Below are 16,051 nucleotides of genomic sequence, written 5' to 3'. Positions count from 1 at the left end.
ATGGGCTTTCTCACCATTTAATGTTTCCAGAATGAATTAAATCCCACAGTGCCTCCAATCTCATCCTTGAAAAATGGCTAGATAAACATCATAAAAATTTGAAATTCCCATCACCAGGTGACACTGGATACACTTTGGATTTCCTGTTGCTGATCATGAGTGTACCAGACAGTGCCTTGATTGACTGGGTTTCATGAAAATGGTGTAGAACAGTGATGCAAATAAGTTAAAGTCTGCTGAGTAGTGGGCCTAGAGGAGTGTTTTGCAGGTCTGTGATAAAACTTCTGTGGTGGGGTCATGTGGATCTGCAAAAAGGCTTGTAACTGACATGGTGCAGCCAGGAGACCCTTGTATGTAAAGGAATCTTGTTGAATGGAGAGATTTCAGGGCAATGTTCAGAATCAGGTTGCTATGGTCAAGGGGGCAAGCTATGTGGGATAGAAGCCTGGTTGGTGCATTCTCCTGCAGACCCTGACGCACAACACGTGACAGATCTCCCTCCAGCACTGTGACCCAGTAGAATTCCTTGTATTTCCTGAAGCCAATACCAAACTCCCAGTGCAGCAGCAAGAACACCATGAAAAGTGGAGGATGACCAAATGGCTTCACATTCCACACGGGGACACACTTAGCCTTCAGTGGCAAGAGTTTACTTACAAAGAGAGAATTCAGCCTTGCTGCCTCACGTTCTTTGGAAAATAAGAAACCATGTTCTGCAGGTCACATAGATGGAGACCCAGCTTTGGTGGTCTCACTAGAAAGGAAGCCATAGGTCCTGACAACAACATATACTTCAAGTGGCCAACCTCAGAGCCAGGTTCTCCAGGAGTCTTTAGGCTGGCAGATCTCCATATTTGTGCAGTATTTACCCTGTCCATTACTTTTGGAAACTCCTCTACCACCTCCAAGATTGTGAACTCATAACCATGTTCCATTCCTGATATGTATTCACAGATTTTCTAACCCTTCTTCTTTTATTTTGTCTTACTTGGGGCAAAGACAGTGTCAAGGTATTGTTGTGAATGAGAGTAGGAAGATTTTGTGTAGCACATATTTGCATACACATTTGATTCATTTTCCTAATTTACATTCAAAATACTGAATCCCTGACACTAACCCATACCCTACTATACTCTGACTACTAACCCTAATATGGTGGAGAGAAATAATGCAAACAGAATTGAAATACAAACAGTTCAGAGAAGGCATGGTGTATAGTTGGATTTGCCTTTTGCATGATAAAGTGTAGGTGTTATAAATCTAGTCAATTTTTAATTAAAATAGTTCACCATGGGTTTTTGTAGTTAACAAATACGTGAATTCCTGTCTCCCTTTCTCTGTAGCCTATTCAGCACATGTATTTTTATATGCACATATAGAATCCTACCTGGTATCACACGTACATTTTTGTGACTTGGCTGACATGGAGATACAAATTGTGAGAAAAGATCACTCCTCCTAAACGCTGTTGGAACTGAAAATTCAACCTATGTGTGAGCTTCCTAGGAGAACAACATTGTACATAAATCCATGCTCAGTACAATAAATAATTTTGCATCTGTGGATGTTATATATTTCATGATGAATATTGATTGGCTTATATATTGGTACTTTTTAATATCTCTGTGTGTGTTTTGGGTGTGTGTGTGTGTGTGTGTGTGTGTATATATATATATATATATATATATATATATATATATATACACTCTCAAGATTTTTCAAAATATGAAATATATGTGTCTTATATACACTACCGAAATTCATTCATGTTCATGTATGTGGATTTATAATAAAAATTTCACAAGATTATTCTCAGAAATATTCATTCACCTGAACTACATATTTGTTTCCTAGTACTTAAAACTAACTTCAGTGAATGGTGCATATAAATCCTAATATTTCTACAGTAATTGACCCAGTTTAACATCAATGCAATTAGATTCCTATGGGACATGGTGTGTATTTTGATGTTCATTTTTATTCAACACTGGTTCGTTAATATTTCTTCAGTTTATGCACATCATAGGATATATATTTCATCCACGAATTCACAAATTTATAGGCATTTGTTTCACTTTCAATCACTTCCTGCTTCAGAACACATGTATTCCTCCAGGTTTCTTGACTGGTCTTTTAATGAGACTTCTTTCCAAACACAATTTTTTCGATTTCCATAATCACTTTTGAAGCAAATCTCACACAATCTTTATAATAAAACATAACGCAATTTTACAATTAGATGTGTAACTGGTTGGAATGAATGATTGTATATCAATATAAGTTTTTGTGTATATTTTCACATATCAATTCAATCCATTATTTAAAGTGGAAACAGTTATATTATTTATTCACATTATTGTCAATTCATGCATTAATTCTATATTCATAGACAGGGTACATATCTTTGTACCGCCAATAATAATTTATACATCTTCAAAATATTGCTCCCAGAAATGGTATAAGAAATACTTATGTCACCCGATGTACATATACATTTTATCATAGTAATATTCGGGACACAAAATGCAAAGGTCAAACTTATGATTGTACCAAAGCCTAAATTGAAAGTGAGCATGGATTACTAAAAACATCCATGTCCATGTTGCCTAATGTTCTCAAATGTCAATCCTATTTGTGACAACATATTTTTTTCTTCTTAAGATTATATATTCAAACTCAACCCTGTTGAAAATATCTAATCCTATCACTCACTTTATAGTTTTCCTGATTTCTTAATGTCTCTATTGATATCTGCTTTCTGACATATGTTCCCCAGTTCATCATTGTGACTGACTCTTCACATGTGCTCACATTTAAATTCACTCTCTATCCGAAACCCTATTGCTAGAGAACTTTTTGTCCAAAACCTATACTCACTCTTCTTTCTGAAACTGAATATCTTTCTAATAATTCCAACTATCCCTTTTTGACTAGAACTTCTCATCAACATTTCATCATCCAACGTACAAGGTCCTATGCCATTGTACATCGATTAATCTGAGACATCTCTGCAGAAAATAATTCAAATCTAAGTATCCCAATCAAGGGCCCAATGCCCTTCTGGGCTTCAAATCTTACCTACATTTCTGTTTACATACTAATATTTCACCTATATTTTCTTGTAAATATTGCAGGTTCCCAATCATTCCTGCAGAATGATTCCTAACTCATATCGAACATGTTATTAATCCTAACCATACACTGTTCCCTCAATCTAACTTTACAGAAGATTAGGGACAGAGTTGGTCTTTCAATTCAGGAATGTAGCGGATCTTCCACATGCTAAGATCCTCAAAGGTCCATACAGAAATGATCCCTGGAGAAGATGTAGGCAGCTATGAAGAACCTGAGAGAGAAAAAGTCATCTCAAGGGAATGGCTCACCGCTGGCTCCTAATAACCTCACAGAGTTGGCCAAGGAGACCAGATCTGAGACAGGACAGGCCATTTCTGGGAACATAGTATGGCCCACCAGTCAGAGGACACTCCGGATAGTCACAGACCTACTTGGGGGTAGGAGGTGCCTTTGTGGGTTGGGTGTGAGTTTGTGGTCTTGTCTCATTTTCTGAGAATAGGTAGGAAAGGCAGTTTGTTCATTTTGGAGTGGATGGTTTCTAGAAAGTCGTTTGACAAGGAGTGTGTTTCTATGTCTGGGTATCCCACTGTGTTCGTGGATGAAGACATTAGAAAGAGCATGCATCAATGGGTGTGTTCTGTCTAGTAGAAAGCTTCCCAGCATTCATCCTTCCCAATTTATAGATTGGCTTGGCTTGCCTTCTGGATGGGCAACACCTACTGTCTTCCTAAGTTTCTGTTTTCTGCCTGAATTCTGGCCACTAACCATAATAGGCTAATGGTTATTTGTCCAAGATATGTACCACTTCCAAGCTCTGGGACATGGCCATGTACAGGATAGCTGAAGGGAATTGGAGCATCTCAGAAAACTCAGATATCGATGTGACCAGTAAAGTCTCTGTGGAGAAACCCTGCTTTGGGCCTTTTGCATACCTATTCTTCTGTTGCACTGAATAACAGGAAGGTCTTTGATTAGGCCACGCCTTTGTGAAGCCTGAAGAAAACAGTTTTCAAATGGAAATGAATGGGCATCACCTGGGGCTCCTTGCTTAATTGTTTGGAAATGGATGTGTCTGAATTGGCCACTTGGCCCTGTGTGAGTCTGTGGCTTAGATACTCAGCACCTAATGGACCTAAAGAAAGATCCCATGTGTGCACCCAAATCCAAAATGTCCAAAAAGCATTCATTGTGGACTACGTCTGTCTCCTTCCTCTGTAAGGTTCCTGATCTCCATCAAGTGAGAATAGGGATCCTTTGCATTAAATGAGTACTTCAAAGCCCTGCAGAGTCTAGCCCATTGGTGCTTGTGATTACGCATGACTCCAGTTCACATAAAGAATCTAAATCCCACAGTCAGTAAGCCTCAAATTGGAATTGTGGAGCAGTATTAAAGGCAGGGCTCTATGATCATTCCGTGTTCAAAGGAAGGGTGTCCAGGCAACCCTGACTTGTGACAAATGAGGTGCGAGGGTGCTTATTTTGAACACTGTGTTGGTCTGTGCCCCTCATGGAAACCTCCATCCAGAGGTTATTATTAGTGTCTATATGGAAGAAGATGAGTGCCATGTGGGAGTCTTTTGTTTTTAATTGTGGTCATTTGTGTGGCGGTTGGAAGAGATGTCTGGTTCCACCTGGGCTTGAACTCTGGTGTGATTCCCCTTAGAGACTGAGTTGTGGAACTGTCCTCAGAGAAGTATTGCCATGAATTGTGTTGGGATTTTAGGAGGCCACACATGAGATTCGCCCTTGGAAACTGAGATCTAGGCCCAGGGTGGCTTTCCACAGAGCACAAGTAATCTCAGCCAGGATATCACACGATTTTATTGTTAATGACTTGGCAGCCATAGTTGAGAGTCAAAACACACATGCAGCTCACATTGTAGACCTCAATGAGCCTGGCTTCATGTGAACTTTTGGCCACACTTTGGAAAGCTTTGCCTGTGATAGTTCTCCATTTCTTTCGTTCAAATGAGTTTCCTCGCCATTTAATGGTTCCTGAATGATTGGAAACCCACAGTGCCTCCAACTTCATCCTTAAAAATAGCTACATAAATACCACCAAATTTTTGAAATTCCCTTTACCAGGTGGCACTGGAGAACCTTTGGATTCCTGTTGCTGATCATGAGTATACCAGACAGTGCCTTGATTGACTTGGTTTCATGAAAATGGTGTAGAACAGAGATGCCAGTAAGTTGGAGCCTGCTGAGTAGTTGGCCTAGAGCAGTGGTGGGGAGGTGTCTGATATAACATCTGTGGTGAGGCCATGTTTATCTGTCATTGGCTTCCAAATGGCTTGTGACTGACATTTTGCATCCAGCAGACCCTTGTATGTAAAAGCATCTTGTTATATGGAAAGGTTTCAGGGCAATGTTCAGAATCAGGTTGCTATGGTCAATGGGGCAAGCTCTGTGGGAAAGAAGCTTGCTTGGTGCATTCTCCTGCAGACCCTGACCCACCACATGTGACAGAATTCCCTCCAGCACTTTGTCCCAGTGGAACTCTTTGTATTTCAAAAAACAAATACCAAACTCCCAGTGCAGCAGCAAGAAACACCACAAAAATTGGAGGATGAAAAAATGGATTTACAGTAAACACGAGGAGACACTTAGTGCGCAGTGGCTACAGTTTACCTACAAAGAGAAAATTCAGCACTGCTGCCTCATGTTCATTGGGAAATAAGAAACAATGTCCTCCAGGTCACATAGATGCAGACCCAGTTATGATGGTCTAACTAAAACGGAAGCTTAATCTCCTGACAACAACATATATTTCAAGTTCCCAAACTCAGAGGCAGTTTCTCAAAAGTCTTTAGGCCAGCAGAGCTCCATGTTTGTGGAGTGTTTACCCTGTCCCTTACTTTTGGAAACTCCTATACCACCTCCAAGGATATGAACTCCTGAGCATATTCCATTCCAGATATGTATTCACAGATTTTTGTAACTCATCTCCTCTAATTGTGTCTTACTTTAAGCGAAGGTGATGTCAAGGCATTGTTCTGGATGAGAGTGGGAAGATTTTTTTGTAGCACATATTTGCATAAATATTGAATTTATTTTCCTATTTTCAATTCGAAATACTAAATCCCTGACACTAACCCATAACCTACTAGACTCTGACTACTAATCCTAATATGATGGAGTAAAATAACCCACACAGAATAGAAATACAACCAGTTCAGAAGAGGCATGGTGTATAGTTGTACTTTCCTTTTGCATGATAAAGGTTTGGTGTTATAAATCTTGTCAATTTGTAGTTAAAATAGTTCTCTATGTGTTTTTAAAGTTAACAAATATGTGAATTCCTGTCTCCCTTTCTCTGTAGCCTATTCAGCACATGCATTTTTATATGCACATATAGAATACTACATGGTATCACATGTACATATTTGTGAGGTAACTGACTTGGCAAATACAAATTGTTAGAAGAAAACACTTCTTCTAAATGCTGTTGGAACTGAAAATTCAACCTATGGATGAGCTTCCTAGTTGAACAACATAAATCCATATTTAGTAAAATCAATATTTTTGGATCTGTGGATGATATATATTTCATGGTGAATTTCGATTGGCATACATAATGCTACTTTGTAATGTCTGTATTTAGGGGTGTATGTGTGTGTGTGTGTGTGTGTGTGTGTGTGTGTATATATATATATATATATATATATATATATATATATATTCACTCTGCTGATTATTCAAAATATAAAATATATGTGTCTTATTATACACTAACTAAATTCATTCATATTCATGTATTTGGATTTATAATCAACGTTTGAGAAGATTATTCTCAGAAATATTCATCCACCTGAAATACATGTTTGTTTCCTAGTACTGAAAACTAACTTCAGGGGATCATATTATGGCGGTGATGGGAGTTCATTACCCCTGTATACCGCCTCACATTGCAGGAGAAGGATGAGTTAGAACGGCTAAAATCTATCTTGTTAGAAATTTCCAGGAAAATTGGTGTGCTCCAAAACCTACAGGAAGGATTTCCATTGCACAAGGACCAGCTACAGGGGCTCAAATGCCAGTGATTTGTCCTCACGGAGGGTCATGCTGCTTATTCAGCAAATCGCCCCACGGCTAGTGTCTGCAATGCGCGCTGGGAAACGACGAGAGAGCAACGCAAAGATACAGCCCTGTGGATTATGCGGGCTCCCGCCAGCTCTGCAATCACTGTGCTCAGTGCTGAATTCTGGGTTTGAAACGGGGGAAGGAAGCGGTCCAATTCGGTTTTCCACACCGGTGATACCACAGAGGAAGATAGCGGTCACCATCATGGATAGCTGACGTCACCATCCCTGTTTTCGACTGATCACAGCTCATTCAGATACAGAATAGGTAATTTCAGGCTGCCATTTGCCTTCATCTTGCAGACAAATTACTCAGGGTCAGTGCTAAAGAACCCACGAAAATTGCTTCTTGGATCCTGCTCCTATCAGAACATACACCGAGCCCGGAGCAGCTGAATTCCGGGTCCCGGAACTGCTCTGGCCCAGGGCTAAAGAACCTGCGGAATCTGTTTCTTGGTCTGGGTCCTGCTGAATACTGTAGAGGTAAATGCCAACTGAGCCTTCATAGACAGTGGCAACAGGATTGAGACGGGGCTTGTGAGGGCCCGTCAGGACTCATCCGTTGCTTTGGTCACCCGGCAAAGGGAATGAAATGCTGCCATTCACATGGGATACCAACATGGCAGAGATCTGATGTGATCACAAAGCGGTGGAGGAGATAACTTCATCGATACCAGCGGCGAGAGAAATAGTTGGTCTCCTGGTAAAGAAAGTGAGTCACAAACATCCGAGTCTCCCTCACTTAGTCATCAAGCCAGAGGTGCAGATCAGAGCTGCCGCCTGTGCCTGGAACAGGCCCAGCGACCCACCGGCGTGGTAGTCACGTCACCCCAATTGGAGTAGGGGCAGAGCAGAGCCGAAACCCATGCCTGCAAGGTAGGCAGACGTAACCCTAGCGGCCGGTCAGCATGGTAGACAGATCACCCCAATTGGAGGAGCAGCACAGCTGCCAACCGCACCTGCAATGGAGACTTTTCCACTATACAAGAGCAATATAAATATACAGGGGGAAAATTTCAAAAACACAACAGTTTCACCAAGCAGAAAGAAACGCAAGCTGTATGAAAAGACAAGAAAAGAAAGGACCACAAGCAATGCAGGTCAACTCAATTTTAGAAGAGGTAATAGATGCAGCATATGGAATGTCAGATAAATAATTCAGGATATACATGCTTCAGGTGATCTGGAATCTCAAGGAAGACATTAGACAGCAAAAATCAGAAAATGAAAGATCACTTTGACAATGAATTACATAAAAAAATCCAAGTAGCAAAGATCAACTATACAGGGAGATAGAGGTTATAAAAAACAAACAAACTGAAATCTTAGAAATGCAGGAAGTAATGAACCATCTTAAAAACTCAATTGAGAATACTACCATCAGAGTAGAATACATCAGACAATGAAGACAAAGTATTTCAACTCAAAAAGAACATATACAGCTCAGAAAGACTGTTAAGAAACCATGAGCAAAACTGCAAGAAATATGGGATAACATAAAGAGACTAAACATAAGAGTCATTGGAATACAGGAAAGTATAGAGGTCCAAACCAAAGGAGTGAGCAATCTATTCAATGAAATAATAGGAGAAAAATTCCTAGACTTGAAGAATGAGACAAAATCCCAAATCCTAAAAGTCTACAGGACGCCGAACGTGCAAAATCATAAGAGATCCACACCTAGACACATTATAATGAAGATACCCAACATACAGAATAAGGAGAGTATTTTAATAGCTACAAGAGAAAGGAAGCAGATTATAGTTAGTGGTAAACCAATCAGGATAACAGCTGATATTTCAACACAGACTCTGAAAGCTAGAAGATCCTTAAATAACATATTTCAAACACTGAAAGAAAATGGGTTCCAACCAATAATCATGTATCCAGCGAAATTAAGCTTCAGATGGAAGATGAAATTAAAACCTTCCACGATAAACAAAAGTGAAAAGAATTTGCAGCTAGAAAACCATCTCTTCAAAACATCCTCGGGAAAACATTACAGGAAGTGGAAATGGAAAATACCAATGAAAACCAACAGTGGGAGGTAGGATATTAAAGGGGGGGGAAATAATCAAAGAGGAAAACAAACTATGTTTAGTAACATAAATAAACAAATATGGCTGGAAGAACAACCCATATCTCAATAATAACCAAAAATCTTAATGGCTTAACCTCACCAATTAAGAGACACAGGCTAGTAGAATGGATCACAAAACAAGAACCAACAAAATGCTGCCTACAGGAGACGCATTTTATAGGAAAAGACATACATAGACTGAAGGTGATACTTGGAAAAATCATATCACTCTTATGAACTTCGGAAACAAGAAGGAGTGTCCATACTCATATCAAATAAAATAGATTTCAAGCAAAGTTAATGAAATGGGATAAAGAAGGACACTACATACTACTCAAGGGAACCATACGCCAACAAGACGTAACAATCATAAATATATATGCCCCAAACAATGGTGCAGCTTTGTTCATCAAACAAACTCTTCTCAATTCCAAGAGTCTAATAGACCACAATACAGTAATCATGGGAGACATGAACACACCTCTCTCACCACTGGACAGATCTTCCAAACAAAAGTTGAATAAGGAAACTATAGAACTCAATAACACAATTAATAACCTAGACTTAATTGACATATATAGAATATACAACCCATCATCAAGAAGTTACAATTTTTTCTCAGCAGAACATGGATCCTTCTCAAAAATACATCATATATAATGTCACAGGGCAACTCTTAGACAATATAAAGGATTAGAGATAATACCATGCATTTTATCTGATCATAATGGAATGAAACTAAAAATCAACTATAAAAGAAGGAAGGAAAAATCATCCATCACTTGGAGAATGAACAATAGGTTTCTGAATGATCAATGGGTTATAGAAGACATCAAGGAGGAAATTAAAAAATTCTTAGAGATAAATGAAAACACAGACACAATATATCGGAATCTATGGGACACATTGAAAGCAGTTCTAAGAGGAAAATTCATTGCTTGGAGTTCATTCCTTAGAAAAAGAAAAAACCAACAAATAAATGATCTCATACTTCATCTCAAAATCTTAGAAAAACAAGAGCAAACAACAGCAAAAGAAGTAGAAGGCAAGAAATAATTGAAATCAGAGCAGAAATTAATAAAATCGAAACAAAAGAAACAATTGAAAAAATTGACAAAACAATACATTGGTTTTTTGAAAAAATAAATAAAATCGACAGACCCTTAGCCATGCTAACAAAGAGAAGAAGAGAGAGAACTCAAATTACTAGCATATGAAATGAAAAAGGAAATATAACAAGAGACACTTCAGAAATACAGAAGAAAATCAGAAATTATTTTGAATTAATATACTCCAATAAAATAGAATATAGTGAAGGCATTGATAAATTTCTTAAGTCATATGATGTGCCCAGATTGAGTCAGGAGGATATAGACAACCTGAACAGTCCAATATCAATTGAGGAAACAGAAGAAACCATCAGAATACTACCAACTAAGAAAATCCCAGCACCGGATGGGTATAGAGCAGAGTTTTTAAAAACCTTTAAAGAAGAACAAAAACCAATACTTTTCAAGCTATTTCAGGAAAAATGCAAAAATCCTCAAAAAAATTCTGGCGAATCAGACACAAAAACATATATAAACAAAAAAATTGTGCACCATGATCAAGTAGGATTCATTCCTGAGATGCAAGGCTGGTACAATATACGGAAATCAATAAATATTATTCATCACATCAATAGACTTAAAAATAAGAACCGTATGATCATCTCGAGAGATGTGGAAAAAGCATTTGACAAGGTACAGCATCACTTTACATTCAAAACTCTAGAAAAACTAGGGATAACAGGATCATACCTCAATATTGTAAAAGCAATCTATGCTAAGCCTCAGGCTAGCATCATTCTGAATGGAGAACAATTGAAGGCATTCCCCCTAAAATCTGGAGGAAGACAATGATGCCCTCTCTCACCCCTTCTGTTCAACATAGTTCTCGAATCACTGGTCAGAGCAATTAGAAAGACTAAAGAAATTAAAGGCATAAAAATAGGAAATGAAGAACTCAAATTATCGCTATTTGCAAAAGACATGATTCTATACCTAAGAGACCCAAAAGGGTCTACAAAGAAACTATTAGAGGTAATAAATGAATTCAGCAAAGTGGCAGGATATTAAATCACCACGCATAAATCAAAGGCATTTTTGTATATCAGCGACAAATCCTCTGAAATGGAAATGAGGACAATCACTCCATTCACAATATCCTCAAAAAAATAAATAAAATACTTGGGAATCAGCCTAACAAAAGAGGTGAAAGACTTATACAATGAAAACTACAGAACCCTAAAGAGAGAAATAGAAGAAAATCTTAGAAGATGGAAAAATATACCCTGTTCATGGATAAGCATAACTAACATCATCAAAATGACGATATTACCAAAAGTTCTCTATAGGTTTAATGCAATGCCAATAAAAATCCCAAGGTCATTTCTTGTAGAAATAGATAAAACAATTATGAAATTTATATGGAAAAATAAAAGACCCAGAATAGCAAAAACAGCTCTAAGCAGGAAGTGTGAATCAGGCAGTATACCCATACCAGACCTCAAACTATACTACAGATCAATAGTAACAAAAATAGCATGGTACTGGTGCCAAAACAGGCGGGTGGACCAGTGGTACAGAATAGAGGACACAGAAACCAATCCACAAAACTACAGCTATCTTATATTTGATAAAGGGGCTAAAAGCATGCAATGGAGGAAGGATAGCATCTTCAACAAATGGTGCCTCGAAAACTGGAATTCCATATGTAACAAAATGAAACTGAATCCCCTCCTCTCGCCATGCACAAGAGTTAACTCAAAATAGATCTAGGAGGTTGATATCAAATCAGAGACACTGCATCTGGTGGAAGAAAACTTTTTCCACGATCTACATACTGTGGGGTCGGGCTCCAAATTTTCCAATAGGACACCCATAGCACAAGAGTTAATCACTAGAATCAACAAATGGGACTTACTCAAACTAAATAGATTTTTCTCAGCAAAAGAAACAATAAGAGAGGTAAATAGGGAGTCTACATCCTTGGAACAAATCTTTACTCCTCACACTTCAGATAGAGCCCTAATATCCAGAGTATACAAAGAACTCAAAAAAATTAAACAATAAGAAAACAAATAACCCAATCAACAAATTGGCCAATGACCTGAACAGACACTTCTCAGAGGAGGACATACAATCAATCAATAAGTACATGAAAAAATGCTCACCATCTCTAGCAATCCGAGAAAAGCAAAACAAACCAACCCTAAGATACCATCTCACTGCAGTAAGATCGGCAGCCATTATGAAGTCAAACGACAACATGTGCTGTTGAGGATGTGGGGAAAAGGGCACACCTGCACATTGCTGGTGGGACTGCAAATTGGTGCAGCAAATTTGGAAAGCAGTATGCAGATTTCTTGGAAAGCTGGGAATGGAACCACCATTTGACCTATTCCAATTCTTGGTCTATTCCCTAAAGACCTAAAAAGAGCATGCTACAGAGATACTGATAAATCGATGTTCATAGCAGCACAATTCACAATTGCAAGACTGTGGAACCAACCTTGATTCCCTTCAATAGATGAATGGATTAAAAATGTGGCATTTATATAGAATGGCTTGTGACTCACAAGGTGCAACCAGCAGACCCTTATATGTAAAGGCAAATTGTTATATGGTTTGGTTTCAGGTAAATGTTCAGAATCAAGTTGCTATGGACACGGGGGCAAACTATTAGAGATAGAAGATTGGATGGTGCATTCTCCTGCAGACCCTGACCATACACACGTGACAGAACTCCCTCCAGCACTGTGTCCCAGTTGAACTCCTTGTATTTCGTGATGCAAATACCAAACTCCCAGTGCAGCAGCAAGAAACACCATGAAAAGTAGAGGATGACCAAATGGCTTCACAGTTCACACGGGGAGACACTTAGGTTCCAGTGTCCACAGTTTACTTAGGAAGAGAGAATTCAGCACTGCGGTCTCATGTTCATTGGAAAATAAGAAACCATGTCCTCCAGGTCACATAGATGCAGACCCATCTTTGATGGTCTCATTACAAAGGAAGCTAAAGCTCCTTACAACAAAATATATTTCAAGTGCCCAACCTCAGAGGGACTTTCTCAAGAAGTCTTTAGGCCAGCAGAGCTCCATGTGTGTGGACTGTTTAACCTTTCCCTTACTTTTGGAAACTCCTTTAACACCTCCAATTTTTTGAACTACTGAGCATATTTTATTCCACATATGAATTCACAGATTTTCTAACTCTTCTCCTCTAATTGTGTTTTACTAGGGTCGAAGGTAATGACAAGGCATTGTTCTTGATGAGAGTTGGAAGATTTTTGTGTAGCATATGTTTGCGTACACATTGGATTCATTTTCCTATTTTCCATTCAAAATACTGAATTCCTGACACTAAACCATACCCTACTCGACTTTGACGATTAATCCTAATATGTTGAAGAAAAATAACCCAAAGAGAATAGAAATACAAGCAGTTCAGAGTAGGCATGGTGTATACTAGGTCTTGCCTTTTGCATGATAAAGGGTAGGTATTATAAAAATAGTCAATTTTTAATTGAAATAGTTCTACATGTGTTTTTAAAGGTAACAAATATGTGACTTCCTGTCTCCTTTTCTCTGTAGCGTATTCAGCACATGTATTTTTATACGCACATATAGAATCCTACCTGGTATCACACAAAATTTCTTTTGAGGTTACTGACTAGGAAGATAAAAATTGTGAGAAGAGATCATTCCTCCTAAACGCTGTTGGAACTGAAAATTCAACCTATGTCAGCTTCCTAGTAGAACAACATTATACATGAATCCATGTTAAGCAAAATGAATATTTTTCGATATGTGAATTATATATATTTCATGATGAAATGCGATTGGCATATATATTGCTACTTTTTAATGTCTGTGTGTGTGTGTGTGTGACTCTCCAAGTTTTTTAAAATATGAAATATATGTGTATTATATACACTCCCTAAATTCATTCATGTTCATGTATGTGGATTTATAATCAACTTTTCAGAAGATTATTCTCAGAAATATTCATCCACCTGGATTACATATTTGTTTCCCATTACTGAAATCTGACTTCAGTTAATGGTCCATACAAATCCTAACATTTCTACATTAACTGACCCAATTTAACATCAATGCAAGTAGATTCCTATGGGACATGATGTCTATTTTGAACTTCATTTCTATTCAACACTGCTACATTACTATTTCTTCACGTTTAGCCCATCATAGCATATATATTTCATCCACAAGTTCACAAATTTAGAGGCATTTTGTTCACTTTTAATCCCTTCCTGCTTTAGAACACATGTATTCCTCCAGGTTTCTTGACTGGAATTTTTTGAGACTTCTTTCCAAACACATTATTTTCGATTTCCATAATCCTTTTGAAGAAAATCTCACACACCCTTCATAATGAACCATAACCTAATATTACCATTAGATGTATAACTGGTTGGAATGAATGATTGTATATCAATATTAGATTTCCTGTATATTTTCAGATATCAATTAAATGAATTATTTAAAGTGGAACCAGTTATATTATTTATTCACAGTATGGTCTATTCATGCATTATCTATATATTCACAGACACAGCGTACACCTGTTTGTACCCCCAATACTAATTTATACGTCTTCTCAATATTACTCCAGGAAATGGTGGAAGAAATACTCATGTCACCTGATCTACATATACATTTTATCACAGTAATATTCTAGACAAAACTGCAAAGGTCACACTTATGATTTTACAAAGCCTAAATGGAAAGTGAACATGGATTACTAAAAACATCCATGTCCAGGTTGCCTAATGCTCTCAAATGTCATTCTTTGGTGACTACATATTTGTTTCTTCCTAAGATTATATATTCAAACTCAATCCTATTGAAAATGTCTAATCCTAACACTCACTTTGTACTTTGCCTAATTTCCTATTGTCTTCCTTGATATTTGTTTTCCTACATTTTTTCCCTAGTTCATCATTGTGACTGCCTCTTCACATGTGCTGACATTGGCATTCACTCTCTAATCGAAACCCTGTTGCTAAAGAATTTTTTTTTCCAAATTCTATACTCACACTTCTTCCGAAAACTACCGACTATCTTCCTAATCTTACCGACTATCCCTTTTGGAGTTGATGTTCCCTTCTAAATTCAATCATCCAAGGTACAAAGTCTTATGCCATTGTATATGATTTATCCAAGAAATCTCTGCTGAAGGTAATTCAATGCTAAGTATCCCAATCAAGGGCCCAATTCCCTTCTGGGCTTCAAATCTTGCCTAGATTTCTGTTTTCATACATATATTTCACCTCTATGTTCTTATAAATATAGCAGATTCCCAATATAATAATTCATCCCTCAGAATAATTCCTAACCCAAATTGAACAAGTTATTAATGCTAACCATACACTGTTCCCTCAATCTAACTTTACAAAAGAGCGGGACAGAGTTGGTCTTACAATACAGGAATATAGGGGATCTTCCACCTGCTGAGAACCTCAAAGGTCCATGTAGATATGATCCCTGGAGAAGATGTAGGCAGATATGAAGGACCAAACAAGGCCTGTGTGGAGAGCTGTTCCCGGGTGCCTATGGTTGATATACCATTCTAACTTGTGAAAGTGTCACATGAAGTAGGGGTAGCCACCAGCACTTGTCCCCGTTGAACTCCTTGTATTTCGTTAAACAAATACCAAACTCCCAGTGCAGCAGCAAGAAACACCACGAAAATGGAGGATGAACAAATGGCTTCACAGTACACATGTGGAGACACTTAGTCCCCAGTGG

This window comes from Callospermophilus lateralis, chromosome 15, assembly GCF_048772815.1.
Source record: "Callospermophilus lateralis isolate mCalLat2 chromosome 15, mCalLat2.hap1, whole genome shotgun sequence".
Lineage (NCBI taxonomy): Eukaryota > Metazoa > Chordata > Mammalia > Rodentia > Sciuridae > Callospermophilus > Callospermophilus lateralis.
Note: the sequence above shows the minus strand (reverse complement) of the source record.